A 15,588-nucleotide genomic window follows, 5' to 3' on the forward strand; every position below is an offset into this window, starting at 1 on the left:
CGGACTAGATGATCTGCTCAGATCCCTTCTGACCCTAGAAACTATGAAACTATGAAGTGTGCTGAAGGAATTGGCTGGTGTGATTTTAGAGCCACTGGCCATCATTTTGTAAACTCATGGCAATCGGGAGAGGTTTTGGATGATTGGAAAAGGACAAACACAGTGCCTGTATTTAAGAAAGGGGAAAAAGGAGGATCCAGGGATCTACAGACCGGTCAGCCTCACCTTAGTCCCTGGAAAAATCATGGAGCAGATACTTAGGGAATCCATTTTTAAGCATTTGGAGAAAAAGGTGATTGGGAACAGTTAGCATGGATTCACCAGGGGCAAGTCATGCCTGACCAACCTGATTGCCTTCTATGATGAGGTGACTGGCTCTGTGGAGAGACTGGTGGATGTGGTCGACCTTGATTTTTAGCTAGGCTTTTGATATGGTCTCCCACAACATTCTCTCAGGCAAGCTAAGGAAGTATGGGCTGAATGAATGGACTGTAAAGTGGATAGAAAACTGGCTGGAGCATTGGGCTCAGAGAATAGTAATCAATCGTTCAAAGTCTAGTTGGCAGCCGGTATCAAGTGCCCCAGGATCAGTCCTGGGGCTGATTTTGTTCAATGTCTTCATCAATGACCTGGAGGATGGCAGAGAGTGCACCCTCAGCAAGTTTGCAGATGACACCAAGCTGCGGGGAGTAGTAGATACTGGAGGGTAGGACTAGGATTTAGAGTGACCTAGACAAATTGGAGGATTGGGCCAAAAGAAATCTCATGAGGTTCAACAAGGACAAGTGTGAAGTCCTGCACTTAGGATGGAATAATCCCAAGCACCAGTACAGGCTGGGGGCTGGCTGGCTGGGCAGCAGCTGTGCAGAAAGATACCTGGGGATTACAGTGGACAAGAAGCTGAATATGAACCAGCAGTGTGCCGTTGTTGCCAAGAAGGCTAACGGTATACTGGGCTGCATTGGTAGGTGTGTTGCCAGTAGGTCCAAGGAAGTAGACCTATTCAGTACTGGTGAGGCCACACCTGGAGTACTGTGTTTAGTTTTGGGTCCCCTACTACAGAAAGTATGTGGACAAACTGGAGAGAGTCCAGCAGAGGGGCCTGGGGGATATGACGTATGAGGACAGGTTGAGGGAACTGGGCTTATTTAGCCTAGAGAAGAGAAGACTGAGGGGGGGATTTACTAGCTGCCTTCAACTACCTGAACAGATGTTTGGAAGAGGATGGAGCTAGATTGGCTAGACTGTTCTCAGTGGTGGCAGATGACAAAACAAGGAGCAACGGTTTCAAGTTGCAGCAAGGGAAGTTAGTTAAGTTAGATATTAGGAAGAATTTTCTCACTAGGAGAATAGTAAAATCCTGGAACAGGTTACCCAGAGAGGTGGTGGAAGCACCATCCTTGGAAATTTTCAAGACCCAGCTAGACAAAGCTTTGGCTGGGATGATCTAGTTGGGGCTGGTCCTGCTTTAAGCAAGGGACTAAATGACTTCCTGAGGTCCCTTCCAACTCTAATTTTCTATGATTTCCCTGCTAGCAGGAGTCCTGACTTCTCTCCTGAAGATGAGAACCTGCAAGAGCATGATCACATCCTATGGCAATGGGGGCTATAAAGGCAAATCTACATCAGTGATTCTCAACTTGGGGGGTGGGGTGGGGCTGCAGCACTCTAGGGTGTCTCAAGATCTTTTCAAGGGTACTGCAGGGTACCATGCAATGTTAGCACTATTGGATGCACAAACAAGATTCACTAGATAAATCCAGGTATTTCAAATGGGTATTTGTAGGACCACAACCATTCTGTCCTGCTCAGCTCTTTGCAAAGGAAGAACTGCTTTATTTTTTTTGTAGTCAAGAAAGAAGGGAAAGGGACACCTCCAGTCTAAACAGTGGGAGGAGAACTGCGCTCCCTGTCCATGTAGAAGTGTCAGGGGGTATGTCTACACAAGAGGTGTACTGCGCAGTTGACTAATTTATCCCCAAATTTACATTTAAATTAAAATGAATTTTGCTCTATGCTGAAGCTCCCTCATGCCCCAACCAGCCCCTCTTCAGCATGCTGAGCCAGGGCGGAACAGCCCTGGGCTGGCAGGTTGAACCCTAAGACTCCCTGCCAGCTGAGGCTGCTCTGTCTTAGCTCCACGTGCTGTGCATGTAGATACGCTCAGGATGTTACAACAGGGGTGGATCAGGGGCAGGGGGTAGGGTTACCATATTTCCAGTATTAAAAAAAGACACCTGTGAGGGAAAGCGGGGTAGGGGGCAGGGGCATCTGATGGGGGGTGGGGTGGAGGCAGTGCTATGCCAGTGCCCTGACTCTGTCCTTCACTCCTAAGCCCCTGCCTCCTAGCCTTGCCAGTGCATATCCTGCCCCCCTGCCCCCTAGTTCTGCTGCCCAAGCAGCTCCCGTGTTGTGTGTGTGTGTGCACGCATGCATGCATGCATGCATGCATGCCTATGTGCACACAGAGTCTCTTTACCTGGGAGTGGCTTGCTGGGGCCCATATGGGGAGCATGTGACCCCCAGCAGCCAATAACCTTGCGTGCTGCTCCCAGCCCCAAGCAGACAGCCCAGGAAAGCGGAGGAAGTGTAAAAACCTGGACATTTGCTTTCATTTTCAAAACCTGCCTGGACACAGGACAGGGGACCAAAAAAGTGGACATGACCAGGAAAACATGAATGTGTGGTAACTCTAGTGGGGTGGCGAGGGTGCAGCGGTGTAATTGCCCCTCCCTTTGATTTCTACTCTGCCCAAACTTAAAACCCTCGTGCCTGGGATGCACAGCAGCATTTCAATTCAGGCAGCGCTGAGAGAGTCTGGTGACTTGATGGCTTGGTGTCATCTCCCTGATTCCTGCCAATCGCTCTCCACTCCACAGATGTTAGCCACCCTTTATCCTTATCCACTCAATGGGTGTTGAGGGCCCTCACCCCTTCTTAATGCTCTTGCTGTTTCCTTATTCCAAGCCTCCTTTCTCCTGCGGCCTGTTAGCCATTTCTGGCTGCACCTCTTTTTTTTAATTTCATATGCCTGCCGACTGTGGCCTGTGGACTAAAAGCCTTAACCGGGGTGCAGTCTTATTAGAAATGAGGGGCGGGGAAGTCTTGGCGGCAGCTGCAAGGTGCTCCAGGCGGCCAGCTCTTGTTTGAGGGAGTGGGATAAGAAACGGGCATTTAACTGTAGTCCCTACAGCCGCGTTTCTCCACCCGTGGGTTGTGACGCAAAAGTGAGTCGAAATAACATATGTGAAAACGTTGTGAACAAACTTAAAGAAAAAGAAATAGATCCATGATCTTTAAAAATGGATTCTCCATTAAAGGAGAAACGTGGGGAACAAGCAGCTTTTCCCTTGCAGGCCGCAGAGCTGCAGCCCACGAGGGGCTGCTTGGGGCCCCTCGCCGTGGCGGGGCTGGGGCGGCGGGTGCGGAGCGAGGGGCACTGTTGCCCGAGGCCCCCGGGGGGGGAGGGAGGAAGCTCCCCGTTGCCCCCGGAGCGGGCAGGAAGCCGGGGCCACGGCTGCCCGCGCTTGGCCGTTGCTGTGGTAACGGCGGCGCACGCCCCCCCCGGGAGCGCAGGGCAGGCCCGCCCGCACTGCCTCTCGCGAGAGCTGCGGCGCAGCAGCCGCGGGCGGAGCGGAGCTGAGCAGAGCGGCGCGGGGAGCGGGTGAGCTCACCCCGAGCGCAGCGCCGAGCCGAGTCTCCCGCCGCCGCCGCAACTTTGTTGGGTGAGTTCCGCGGCGTCCCCCGCGCGCCCCGGGGGGCAGGAGCGGCCGCCGGCACTTGGCTTTGCTGCCCCTCGCTCCCGGCTTCCAGCCAGTGCTGCGGCGGGGGACGGGACGGGGCCGCGCGGGGGAGGGGGAGAGGGAGGGAGGGTCTGCGAGGGGGCGAGACCCAGGGCTGGCTTCAGCCGGACGCGCGGTCCCTCCCCGCCCGGCGCAGCCCGACCTGCTCGGCCGGCGGGATTCGTGCGCTGAAGCCTCCAAGCTTCGTACAGCTGGGGAAGCGCCTCTGCGGGGCTCTTCCTCAAGTCGGGCGGTCGCGGCTCTTTCTGAAGTCACACACTGGCACGCATGGGCAGGTCTCTCGCACACCTGCCTTGCTCAAGTCACACACTCACTTGTACAGAGGCTCACGCACCCACAGGTCTCTTGCGCACGTCTCTTTCTGAAGTCGCACACTCGCACACACAGGTCTCTTGCCCATATCCCTTTGCAGTTCTGTACCCGTTCTGAAGTAACACACACACACACGTCTTCCACCTCCTTTTCTGAAGTCACATATGTACATGTACATACAGGTCTGTCACATGCCCCTTTCTGAAGTCACCCCCCCTTCATGAAGTTTGATGCGATTTTTAGCCCTTTCCCCACGTAGGAAGCAAGTTAGTTTGGTGCCGTGCCGTCCGTGCTGGGTCACACACATTTCTCTCCTCTTTGCCTCGCAGTGGGTCTTGGGTGCTGCAGGCTGTTCCAAACCAGAACCAGTTTCATGGCCATTGCGATCAGCTTGGCAAAAGGCAGTGCCAAGGGGGATGTTCTAAATCTCTGCAGCGTGGGAAAGGGAGTGGAGGAATAAAATGTTTGGATGCAGCCACTTCTTTTCCTGGTGTCTGGAGAAGTGAAAGGCAGAACACTGGGTCTCTTGGAACAGGTAGAGAGAAGGGAAGTATTTTGGTTCGTGGCAGAAACAGGTGAAGAGATGGAAGCGAAAGATGTAGAGTAATCACTTTTTCCCTTTTAAAAAATATTTTCTCAAATCTTGACATTGAATCTCTCTGTATCTCGCTTCATAAATAGAATGTATACACAGACAGAACAATTGTCATGTTGGTCATGTTCATTTAATGTACCCGTTCCTGTCTAGCAAAAGCTGTGATGCAAAATGGGAATTGCTCAACTTATAGGAAGGTCTCCCTGTGTAACCTTGGCTACAGTATGGATGTGGGTTTAAGATGGAAATAGCATTTTTTTAAGTTGAAAAACCTTTGTTTAATCTTCTTTGAATGGTATTGTTTATAAGAGAACCTTTTTGTAAAATAGTACCTGCATTGAATATTTTAGTAATGCTGTTTTAATGGTACACTTATACCAGTGTGCTGTAAGGGAATCTGTGAGCCTGGATTCTTAGCTGATGATATAATGATAAATTTGTTTTTTGAGTAAAGGCATCTAGTTTCATTAGATTCCAAGTCTATCTGGAATGAGCCAAGATTGCTGTTTCCTCTAAAAGCAGTCTTTTCATGATGGAATTTTGACTCGGGTTCTTTTTGACCATTCTAGGAATTAAATGTTAGCTTTCTTAAATTTCTGGTATAAAGCTGTTTTCTAAGGAAGAAAATATTACAATTTTTCCATAGTTTTTGCTTCCTGTCATTGTGTATGCTAATTAAATAGTGTGCATGTCTTGCCTTATTTGATGGAAAGACTGATTGTTATTTTTTATTTGGAAGGTGCAGTCAAGCCAACCTAATTCCTTCTATTTCTTGTAGAGGGACAAGAAAAGTGAAAACAATAATGGAGAAGTTTATGGATGTAATAACTATGGGGGGGAGGGGCAAAAGGTTCAAATATTGTATTATTTCATCCCTTAGGCCATCAGATGCCATACCAGTTGTTCCGTCAGAAACCTGGCATAAGGAAGTTGAGAGGTTTGATTACATAATGTAAAAACATTTTGTATCTTATTGATGTCAAGTCAAGTAGATTTCAAAATAGATTTAAAAAAATTGAAGTTTTTATAGACTTCAGAGAGCAGTTGTTTTGAAATTGTATGATTGAATGTGTTATGCAAATACTGTCTTTATTTTATTGATCGATAGTTAAGAACTGAAGAACTTGAAAGTTGCCCACATAACTGGGCTTACCTACTGTCAGCTGATTAAGAGATATGCACTTAGTTGCCCAATAACACAGAGAAGGTGTTACGGCTGCTAATTTGCACTTGGTTTTTACCATTATGCGTTGGGTTGGAAATACATGATTCAGAGTTGTGGTTCAGTGAATCTTTTATACTGTAAGGTGCCAAGCAAAATTGGGTCACTGGCTGTGACTTTATTGTAGGGTTCTGGAAGAATCAGTTGTCTGTGACTACTAAGCAGGCCTAGATGCAAGTGACAGAATACGAAAGTGTAAATGGGAAAGATCTGAACTGTGGAAATGAAATGCCAATAAAGAAATGCATACTTCCCTAATTCTTCACTGAATTTACTTTTTGTGCCTTTAAATATCAGATTGCCACCTCATTGTTCTTGCATGAGTGACTTTATTTTTTCTTCTTCTGCTTTGGGAGAGACATAAATATCTTGATTACTTCCTTGATCTATGTAATTATTGGCTTAAAACCATTTATGATTGCATGTCTCCAACATACTTCCCTACTTCTCAAGCCTTTGTATTGACTGAGAAGTTGTTAACTTGCCTAAATATATACTGCTGTACAGTCTCAAGGACTTCATTTGTATTGCAGTGTAGTATTTGTCCTTTTGATGCCTTTCCAGTGTGTTCCATGCATTATCCCCCTTTTATTTGCAAATGCTGGTATTTATTAGTGTGCATGTGTTTTATCTTGCCTAAGCAATCATTTAAATTCAGTTTTTGTTTTCCTTACCAAGCTTATTCACTGTGTGATTCAGCAAGATTACATCCTTGAAGTAGAGGAACACCAGTTGGAAAAGACATCAAGGAAACACACAGACTGCTCTAGTATGGGAAAGAGTGGAAGCTCATTTGATTCCCTTTTGTATCCATCATTCTGCATTGTGCTATAGTATTTTCATTGTATAGAAGGGAAAGGCAGTTTTCTCCACATCAATAGATTATTCCTCTCAACAAAACATGGTTTTCCTGCTAACCATGCAATTTGTAGTGCTGCTAGTTAGAAATCCAGGATATCCTACTGTGATGCAGGAAAAGTTGCACTGTTGCCTTCATCAGAATTTCAGTCATGCGGGTTGGTTGGCTTTCTGACAGTGACATTTTTGGGACTTTAAAAGTTTTGTTGATTGAGCTTGCACATTGACCTTTTGAAAAAGATGTTTTTTTGGCTGTTGTAGCATCCTTCAGGTTTCTAACATATTTGCTCCCTCGATTTCCAAGTGTTTACCTACATTTTTTTTATAATGAATTATTTTGCTGTCCATTAATATTTTTATGCTCTTGCCTTATCTAGTTTTAAATCTGTTTTCTAGGTTTCTCTTGCATTTCCCTGCCTAGTACCTGTCCTCATTTGTCCCTCAAGAGATGCAGTGTATACTATATGTCAGAAGGCATGGTCTAGCACCCTCACTGTTCTGGTATTCTCTTACTCAAGGGAAGTTTGTTTGGTTAGTTCTATACAGTTTTTTATATTAAAAGTCATTTCCATTGACTTCAAGTAAACCTGGCCTCCAGAAATTCTTCTATTCTTTCTTAGGTTTTAAGAGATTTTGTCTTACTTAGGAATTGTTGATTCCACTTCTTGTTAAGGGATGCACACCTTCCTTTGTTATTATTCCTTTACTGATATAATATAGCTGGATTTTGCAATATGAAAGTTTTGAAATCTGTTAGGTCAAGCTACTTTGCAGTTCTGTGCTGAAAGCTAATCACATGTTAAATATTCTTTTGCGAGCAGGAAAAAAATACGTTAGATTGTTCCTTGTACGTTTCCAGGGAGATGTGACTCAGTAGCTTGACTTTAAATTGACTTTAAATACATCGTGCTAAATGGGAGATTTAGAATAGGTTAATTTTAATATTTCAGTGAATTCAGTATAATGTTTGAATGAGGATCCTTAAGCTGAATGTTTTTTAAAGAGACATTTTTATAGAATTTTAAGATTTTTTTTTTAAATTGGAATTTAAATTTTACCAGATGTTAGTTAGGCAGAAGTGTAATCTTCCAGCAGTAGTGCTGCCAGAGGTGAGGATGTGAACTGGGCCACTGTTAGGAGTAAATGGCAATATGTTAGTGCCTTTGACTGGTTCTTGTTTTGTCTGTTTTTAGTAGAAACAGTTTCAGTCTTGCACTTGGAAGCATGGAAGCCTATCAACAGCTGAAGGCACAAGTCTGTGGCCTCAGGGAGACAATTTTCCCTTGGTTTGCATGAGATTTATATTTGGAAGGGTATCTTCATAATCATACAGGTTAGACTTATTTATTTACATGGAAGTTTTCAGTTTATGATGACTTTTTTGATCTCCTTATTCAAGCTTTTTTCCCCAAACTCTGGTTTGGGATCTACTGAGGGCCTTTTCTGCTTAACTTAAGGTGAATGTAGACATTCAAAAGTTGTATTTTTAAATGGAAATGTGCCATAAAGAAAACATCCTGAGAATGAAGCAAATTGGATTTTCATTTAAATCTCAAATCAACAGCTGGTTAATTCGTAGTTGCTAATTAATGACACCTTTTCAATACTGTTTGAAAGAGGTTTGAACATATATGGAGGAAAAAATAGTGGGTTAGATCAAAATTCATCTTCGCTGCTTTTGAAGCTTAAATGATCTGTTCAGATGCTAGAATGTAGTGTTAACACATCAGACTTTAAGATGTCATTTGGCCCTAATATTATATGCTGGTGTTTGTTACTGACAACTTTCTCTATGTAAATTGTTTGAGAAACCTCCGTGTTGTTGCCTATTTTCTTGGAAATAAGTGTGTAATTCTAAATGATGTATGAAATAATACATTCTTAAACTATGTGTATATTGTTGTACAAAAGAGAAATATAATAGTTTCTTTTTGTACTTGATATTTTGAAAGTGGTAATTATTGAGGGTGCATAGTTAGTGCATAGGGCAGGGAGATGAGCATTCTTGAGTTCTAGTCCCAGCTCTAATGCAAACTCATTTTGCAGTTTGAATACTGTGCCCAATGTCCACTTCAGTTTCCCCATCTGCATTATGGGCATAATAACTTAATGGGTGTTGCTAAGGTCTAACAAGTTAGGTGCTTTAATAAGATGTGAGGTGGTAGGTTCTATAATAATTCAAAAGATTCTGGAGAATATTGTCTGTTGCCTGTTAGGTGTTATGGCAGGGCACTGCAGGTGCCTGCCACTTTTTAAGGGCCTGAAGCTAGCAGCTGGCAGGTGCTTGATGAGGGCAGCAATTTTGGATATAGGGCTGCCCATATAAACAGGGCATTTTGCTGCTGGGAGGCCAGGCAACAATATCACCTGGTTGGAGGGCTGCTGCTATCATCTGGAGGTAAGGGAGGAGCTGTAGGGGATGGTCAGAAGGCTCCTGGTCCTGGGCATGACCTAAAACTGCACCCTGCCGGGAGTAGTGGCCTGGAGGGACTCTCAGTGGCGTGAGAGCCCCCATGAAATGGCAGGCCAGTTATCATCCTGGTGGGTAGGGGCGTCTTAACCCTAGCCCTCACCTTTGGGTGGGTTTATGTACCATTGGAGGTAGTTGGAGCCAGGCATAGCTGTGGCCACCTGACCCCTTTGGGGGTGTGAGCCCTGAGGAAAAGAGTGGGGCCAGGCATGCCTATGGTCACCTGAGCCTTGCAGGGGGTGTGAGACCCTGAGAGGGAAAGTTGGGGACAGGCAAGGCTACGGACACCTGAGCCCACCTGGGAGCAAACCTGTGTGGCCCCGAATGAGGGGGCAGAGGTGTGGAGCTCCAGTGAGGGGGTAGCCCCAGTGAAGGGGGCCAAGTTCTGTAGCCCCAAGCGAGGGGTGGTGTGGTAACCCGAGGTGAGGGGGCAGAGTTGTGGAGCCCCAGTGAGGGGGTAGCCCCAGTGAAGGGGGCCAAGTTCTGTAGCCCCAAGCGAGGGGTGGTGTGGTAACCCGAGGTGAGGGGGCAGAGTTGTGGAGCCCCAGTGAGGGGTAAGCCCCAAGTAAGGGACAGAGACCTGGAACCCCAAGTGAGGGGGGTGATGTGGAGCTCTAAGCAAGAGGAGTAGGCCCAGGTAAGTCTTTGGACGCCAGAGGCCGAGTGAAAGGGCTTGTGTTCATACTAGTAACAGTGCAGTTTTATAATTTGTCTTATTTCTTACTGTAAGCTTCCCTGAACTGTCTCAAAGGAGGGCAGCATATAAATATAAAATAAGAATATAGTGAAGATATAGTGCTTTGTTTGCTGTGAGAGAACCCTGCCGAGGTCATCTTTATATATCCCCACCTGGGTCTGGCCTCAGCTAGTTTATTTTGCTCTAAAGGGGCTGTGTTTTTGTCTTTGGATATCTCTGTTAGTCATCCTGAGATTAAAAATTTCACTTGTGTTAACAGTGAAGACATAGTCTTATTTCGAGCTGGTATAAAGCACTACCTATCAGAAACTGAGAACCGTTTAGAAGGTGAAGTTGTCTTCTGAATCTGCTTCCAAGATGCAATTACATGGCATTGTACTCTCCAGCTGGATGGTACTATGATGTAATTCTAATGCTTGCTTTCCTAGATGGAGGAAAAGTAACAAGTAATTTCCTTCCCAGGCTGTTCAAGAAAGCAGGCAAAAACTAGTACAGGTGACAGTTGCTTTGTAAAAGGTTACAAGTGTTGTTTCTGTTGCATATAAGGGTGCACTGATAGAGATTTTTTGGGTCTATACCAATAGCTGATTTTTAAGGAGTCATATCGGCTAATACTGATCCAATTTCCAATACACAGCCCAACATTTGTGGTGGAAGGGGAAGGGTAGGGGGCAAATGGAGGCTTCTGCAGTGAGGGAGGGAGCGGGGCAGGCATTGCCTAGCCAGGGTGGGGGGTGCAGGATGGAGCCGTGGCTTGTCTGGGGAGCGGGGGGCGTGAGGAGTAAGGAGGAGCAGCTTCCGTTGCTGCGTGCACCCCAGGAGGGCATGGGGGGCATGTGTCCCCAGATCTACGTGGGGTGAGGACAGACTGCTGCTGTGGGCTGGGGCCTGGGATGCGCTGGGCTCATCCCGGTAGGGGGGCCAGGTTGTGCTCGAGGGCAGTGGCAGCCAAGGGGGGGTGCTGCAGCCACCCCAGAATTTGCTGTAGCTCCCCCCTGTAAACCCCTCCTAGTGCTGCCACCTGCTCTGTCCCAAGCGCAGCCCAGCCCAGCCCAGCCCCCTGCCAGGAACAGCCTGGTACAGCCCTGGCCTCAGCTTGCAGTGGTAGCCTGCCCCACCCCACATGCAGATCTGGGGGCACACAATCCCCATGCCCTCTTGGGGTATGCGCAGTAGTGGGACCTGCCCCCCGCTTCCCACCCCCTCCCAGATGAGCTGTGGTTCTGTACTTGTTCCCCTCCCTGGCCACTGCCCCTGCCCCACTCACTCACTCCAGGGGCCTCAATCTGCCCCCCACCATACCCCTTCCTTCCCTCTTTCCCTTCCACCACAACATACTTACCAGCTGGATGCAGTTCTTCAAGCAGGCGAGCTGTGCTCCTTCCACCTTTGTACTGTGCTGTGACTGTGTGCATGCACAGGGCATTTATCAGCCACATCAGGCAAAAAAAAGCTGATTTTTTGATGCAGTCAATTTTTTTATATTGGTGCCAATCTGATATTGTATTGGTACACCTTTAATTATGAGTGCTACCCAGGTCTAGAGTGAGAGTGGATTCTGTAGCACTGTCAGGCCAATCAGTTGTCTCTTGAGCTTTGGATATAAATTACAAATTCATTGTAATTTGGTGCAATTTAAGTTAGGTTGATACATTTCTCTTTCTTTTATACTTAGATAAATGTAATCTCTAAAGTAATTACCATGATTGGAGAACTTTCTAGGTATTGGCTATTTGTATCAACAAACAAATCGTGATGCTTCATTAAAGTAAAAGCAGTTTTCCTCCCCACATTTACTGCATGTGTGAACTTGAGTTTGTTTGTATTGAAAGGTAGAATATCCGTTATAGGAAGAGCAAAAAAAAATATTTAAAAAACTTTCATGTTGTTAATTTGTCTAGTAACTACCTAGTTTTGATGTAATGCTTTAAAACTTCTAAGCTTTTTTTATGCTGCTGATTAAATTCTAATGTTTTCATGGCCAGCTATTCTAATATTATAAAAGCCTTTGTCTGTCTGTCCATAATGCTTTATTCACTCTGATTGGCTGTCTCGGCAGCCAATCAGAGTGCTCTAGATGGTTAGGACATGGCGGAGTTCTGCCATGACAGTGGGGACCGAGGAGCCAGGGTGGGGAAGCAGAGCTGGCCTGCTCCCCCAACCTTGGAGGCAGAGGGGGATGGCAGGGCCAGGAGCCTGCCATAATAGAGGGGACGGAGCGGGGGGCAAGGCCAGCAGCACCCAATTTGTTCCTTGGCGTTAGGGACCAGAGCACCCCCTCCCCTCCTTGCCACCCCTGCAAGAGCCGGCAGGAAAGGGAGGGGAGAGGGCGTTTACCAGTAGCCACGGCTACCTCCCTGTGGCCTCCTCCCTCTGCCCACAGCCGGCACACGAGTCCTGCAGCCGCAGCCACCCTGCCAGGCTGTGTCCCGTTGCTACCACTGAGCCCGCCACTAGGCCTGGGTGGCTGCTGCCGGGCCTGCACTGCTTGCTGCTGGGCCCAGGCCTGTGGGCACTGCTGGGCCTGCAGGTGCAAGGCAGCAGTGGCACAGGTGCAGCGGCAGCCATGGTGGGGAGGGAACAGGCTCAGACCCAAAGCTGCAGGGGGTGAGGAGGGGGTGAACAGGCCCAGGCCGTAAGCAGTGAGTGGGGGCCAGACATGGGCTTGGCCCTGTAGCACAGGGAGAGGGTGAGGGCGAGTGTGGGGGGAGTGGACCCAGCCCCAAAGCAGGAGCAGGGCCGCTGTGGTGGTAGGCAACAGGGTCGGGCCTGTGGGGGGTGGGAAGGAGGGGCAGTGGCCCCAGCCCCAGCCCTGAACCCAAACTGCTGGGTGGGACAGGGTTGGGCCTGAAGGGGGTGGGGCCCAACTAGCTGGGTGGAACAGAGAAACAGGGCCAAATGCTAGGCTTCATTCCGATCCCCCCCGTCATTTTTGATGGATAATTTGCTAGTTTTATAATATTCTTTATTGTAATACGCTACAATCATTACTTTTATGTTCACGGTAGAAGTACTATTTCTATCTTTTTTTATTATTTTACACTATCATTTAAAAGGTTCATTGCAAGTCTTTGACCACTTTTAGGAAGTATTTCAGGTAGACCTGCAGTTTTTCAACATCTGACTTTTCCCAATCTCTCTCTGATTCAGACAGAAGAAGAAAAGGCGGGGGGAAAAAAAAGCTCTGCATTTGGTAGGACTTTCTTGAGGGATTTCTGAGTTGTCTTTTAAGAATTTGGAACATCCTGCTGGTGGACTTTTTGTGGTTTAACTAAAATGCTTTGTACTCTTGGATTTATTTGGTATTTTTTGCTTTGTATCTGCTGTGCGATCTGTGGATATTTACTGAAGTGTGTTAATTTTGGCTATGAGGTCACAGACCTGTGATAGAAAACATGATTTCCTTTGTTCACTTGACACCCTGGAACTGCAGACTTTTCTGTTCCATTGAATTCTTACAGACGCTTTCATCATACATCTTTAAAAGTTTGTCTTTGAATTGGGTAATAACGTGAACTAAAATTCCTGAAGAAAGGATGTTTGCAGAGTAACAAACTTTATTTCCTGTTCAATGAAGGTAAAAGGTAGGATTTACTTACTGTAGCATTAAGAAAGGTAGAATAAAAATTAATGGATAACAAATAATTTATATACCCCTGAGAAAATGGAAGGTAAATCCAACCTAATAAAAGGTTTTTTGAGAAGTATTGTTTCAGTGCAAGCAGGTTCATATAACAACTAGGTTTTGTACCTTTACAGAAAAACTATGATTTTATTTTGATCAGAGGTAAGACTATCAATCTCTCTAATCATTATTTTAGTTAAAGTTTCTTTTCTAATTTAATGACTTGCCAGTTCAAATTCTTTAGATTTTAAGAATGAATTCCCTATCTACCTAGGAAGCATCACTGTTTGGTTTGTATTTTTTTCTTTCTCCTCTGTCTTTTTCATGAACGTATAGTTGCACAGAACTTTTTAACCCCATCATGGTAATGGACAGTATTTGTACATGTCTAGTTTAAGTGGATACTGTACTCTACAAAATAAATACTAGGGGGCCTGCCAAGTTTTTATTGGATGCAATCCTGATTTTCTACCATTAAATCCTAACCTTGTAGAATTTTGAAAGATGGAGTTGGATTTTAGGCTTCAAGGCCATGCTAAAGGACTAAATCATTCTATGAACTTTTATAAACATACTCACCCCTGAAAAGTAAACATCTGGATTTTGTACATTAATGTGGTGTCTCCATATGTGGCAATATTATTGTAATTTCAGTTTTTAAATGGACTAAACCAGTGAGGTTCAACCTTTGGCCCTGTGGCCTGGATACATGGTGTGGGACGGTTGACAGACTGGATTGACACACCAGGATCTAGCGCTGTACCACCTTGGCTGACCCCACACATGCAATCGGTTGAGCAGAGCCACAGTATCCAGCCTCATAGTGCTCCCTCGGTTCTGTAAATTTGGTAGCAGGGGAGTAGTGGCAGTTAGCTGCCATTGTTCCCCTGCTGCCAAGTTTTTAGACCCACGAGGGGCCCTGCTTGCTGAGTGACCTGGCTCTACAGCTTGGATCTGGCCTCCAGGCTGGAAGTTTTAGCACCTCTGGATTAAACCATTTGCTGCATGGATCTTGATGATCTTGATACCTTGTTCAATTGCTGTACAACAGCCTGAATAGAGAGTGAAAAATCAAGTACAACATTAAAGCTAAAATAAACTTTTGGAAGCTGAAGGAAGTAAATATTCATCCAAAAAGGCTTATTTAGCCACTCTCCTGCATTTTTCCATATAGCTATTGAAGAAGATCATGTTTGCATAACACATTTATTCCTAACTTTCCCAGTTGGCTTTCTGTTGCTTTCTGTAGTGAAGTTGTCAGTCTGTGTTCGACACAGCTTTGTTTCCATGGAAATCATTATGATGTCATGAATTCAGTTTTATATACTTATTGTGCTATTAGGGAGAAGAAGTAGAATAGAATCCTAGATTTCATAGATACTGAGGTTCCTTCTGACCTTAAAGAAGTCATTGAGTCCGACCCCCTGCCCTGGGCAGGAAAGAGCATTGGGATCAGATGACCCCAGCTGAGTGCTTGTCTAGTCTCCTCTTAAAGACCTTCAAGGTAGGGAAGAGTAACACATTCCTTGGAAGCCCATTCCAGATTTTGGCAACCTTCACTGTAAAGAAATTTTTCCTAACGTCTAATCAAAATCTGCCGTCCGTCAGTTTGTGGCCATTACCAGGATGCCCTTGGGGTTACTAGGAGCAAACAGAGTATTCCCTATTCCTTGCTGCCCCCGCCTGATGAATTTGTAGGTTGCCATTAAGACGACAACACCTCTGTTAAATATTAAGATGAAATTTCTAAAAGTATGCAAAAGGGAAATATAAGACAGAGTCTATTTTTGTTCTCTCTTAAAATAAGGAGGCCAATTTTGGAAGCTTGGAATAACAGTGCCTGCATTGGGAGTTATTCAGGAGTAGCAGTTGCCTTTAAAGTTACACCTGACCTTATTCTGCAGTAACTGCCTGTAGTGCAGGGGTGGGCAATTATTTTGGTTGGAAGGCTACTTACTGAGTTTTGGCAAGCTGTCAAGGGCCGCATGGGTAGCCCTGCCCCTTGA

General features: G+C 45.9%; 1 protein-coding gene across 2 annotated transcripts in view; it reads left to right on the plus strand.

The window, feature by feature from the left end:
- The first annotated feature begins 3,635 nt into the window (after positions 1-3,635).
- The window catches only part of SIPA1L1 (signal induced proliferation associated 1 like 1), a 431,247-nt gene continuing 419,294 nt past the window's right edge, over positions 3,636-15,588 (plus strand). For both annotated transcript variants that reach the window (XM_019551381.1, XM_019551380.1), the window contains exon 1: positions 3,636-3,725. The gene's annotated coding sequence lies outside the window, so the exon portion shown is untranslated. The remainder of the gene's footprint in view (positions 3,726-15,588) is intronic.

This window comes from Crocodylus porosus, unplaced genomic scaffold (genome assembly GCF_001723895.1).
Source record: "Crocodylus porosus isolate Cpor-Errol unplaced genomic scaffold, CroPor_comp1, whole genome shotgun sequence".
Taxonomy (NCBI): Eukaryota; Metazoa; Chordata; order Crocodylia; family Crocodylidae; genus Crocodylus; species Crocodylus porosus.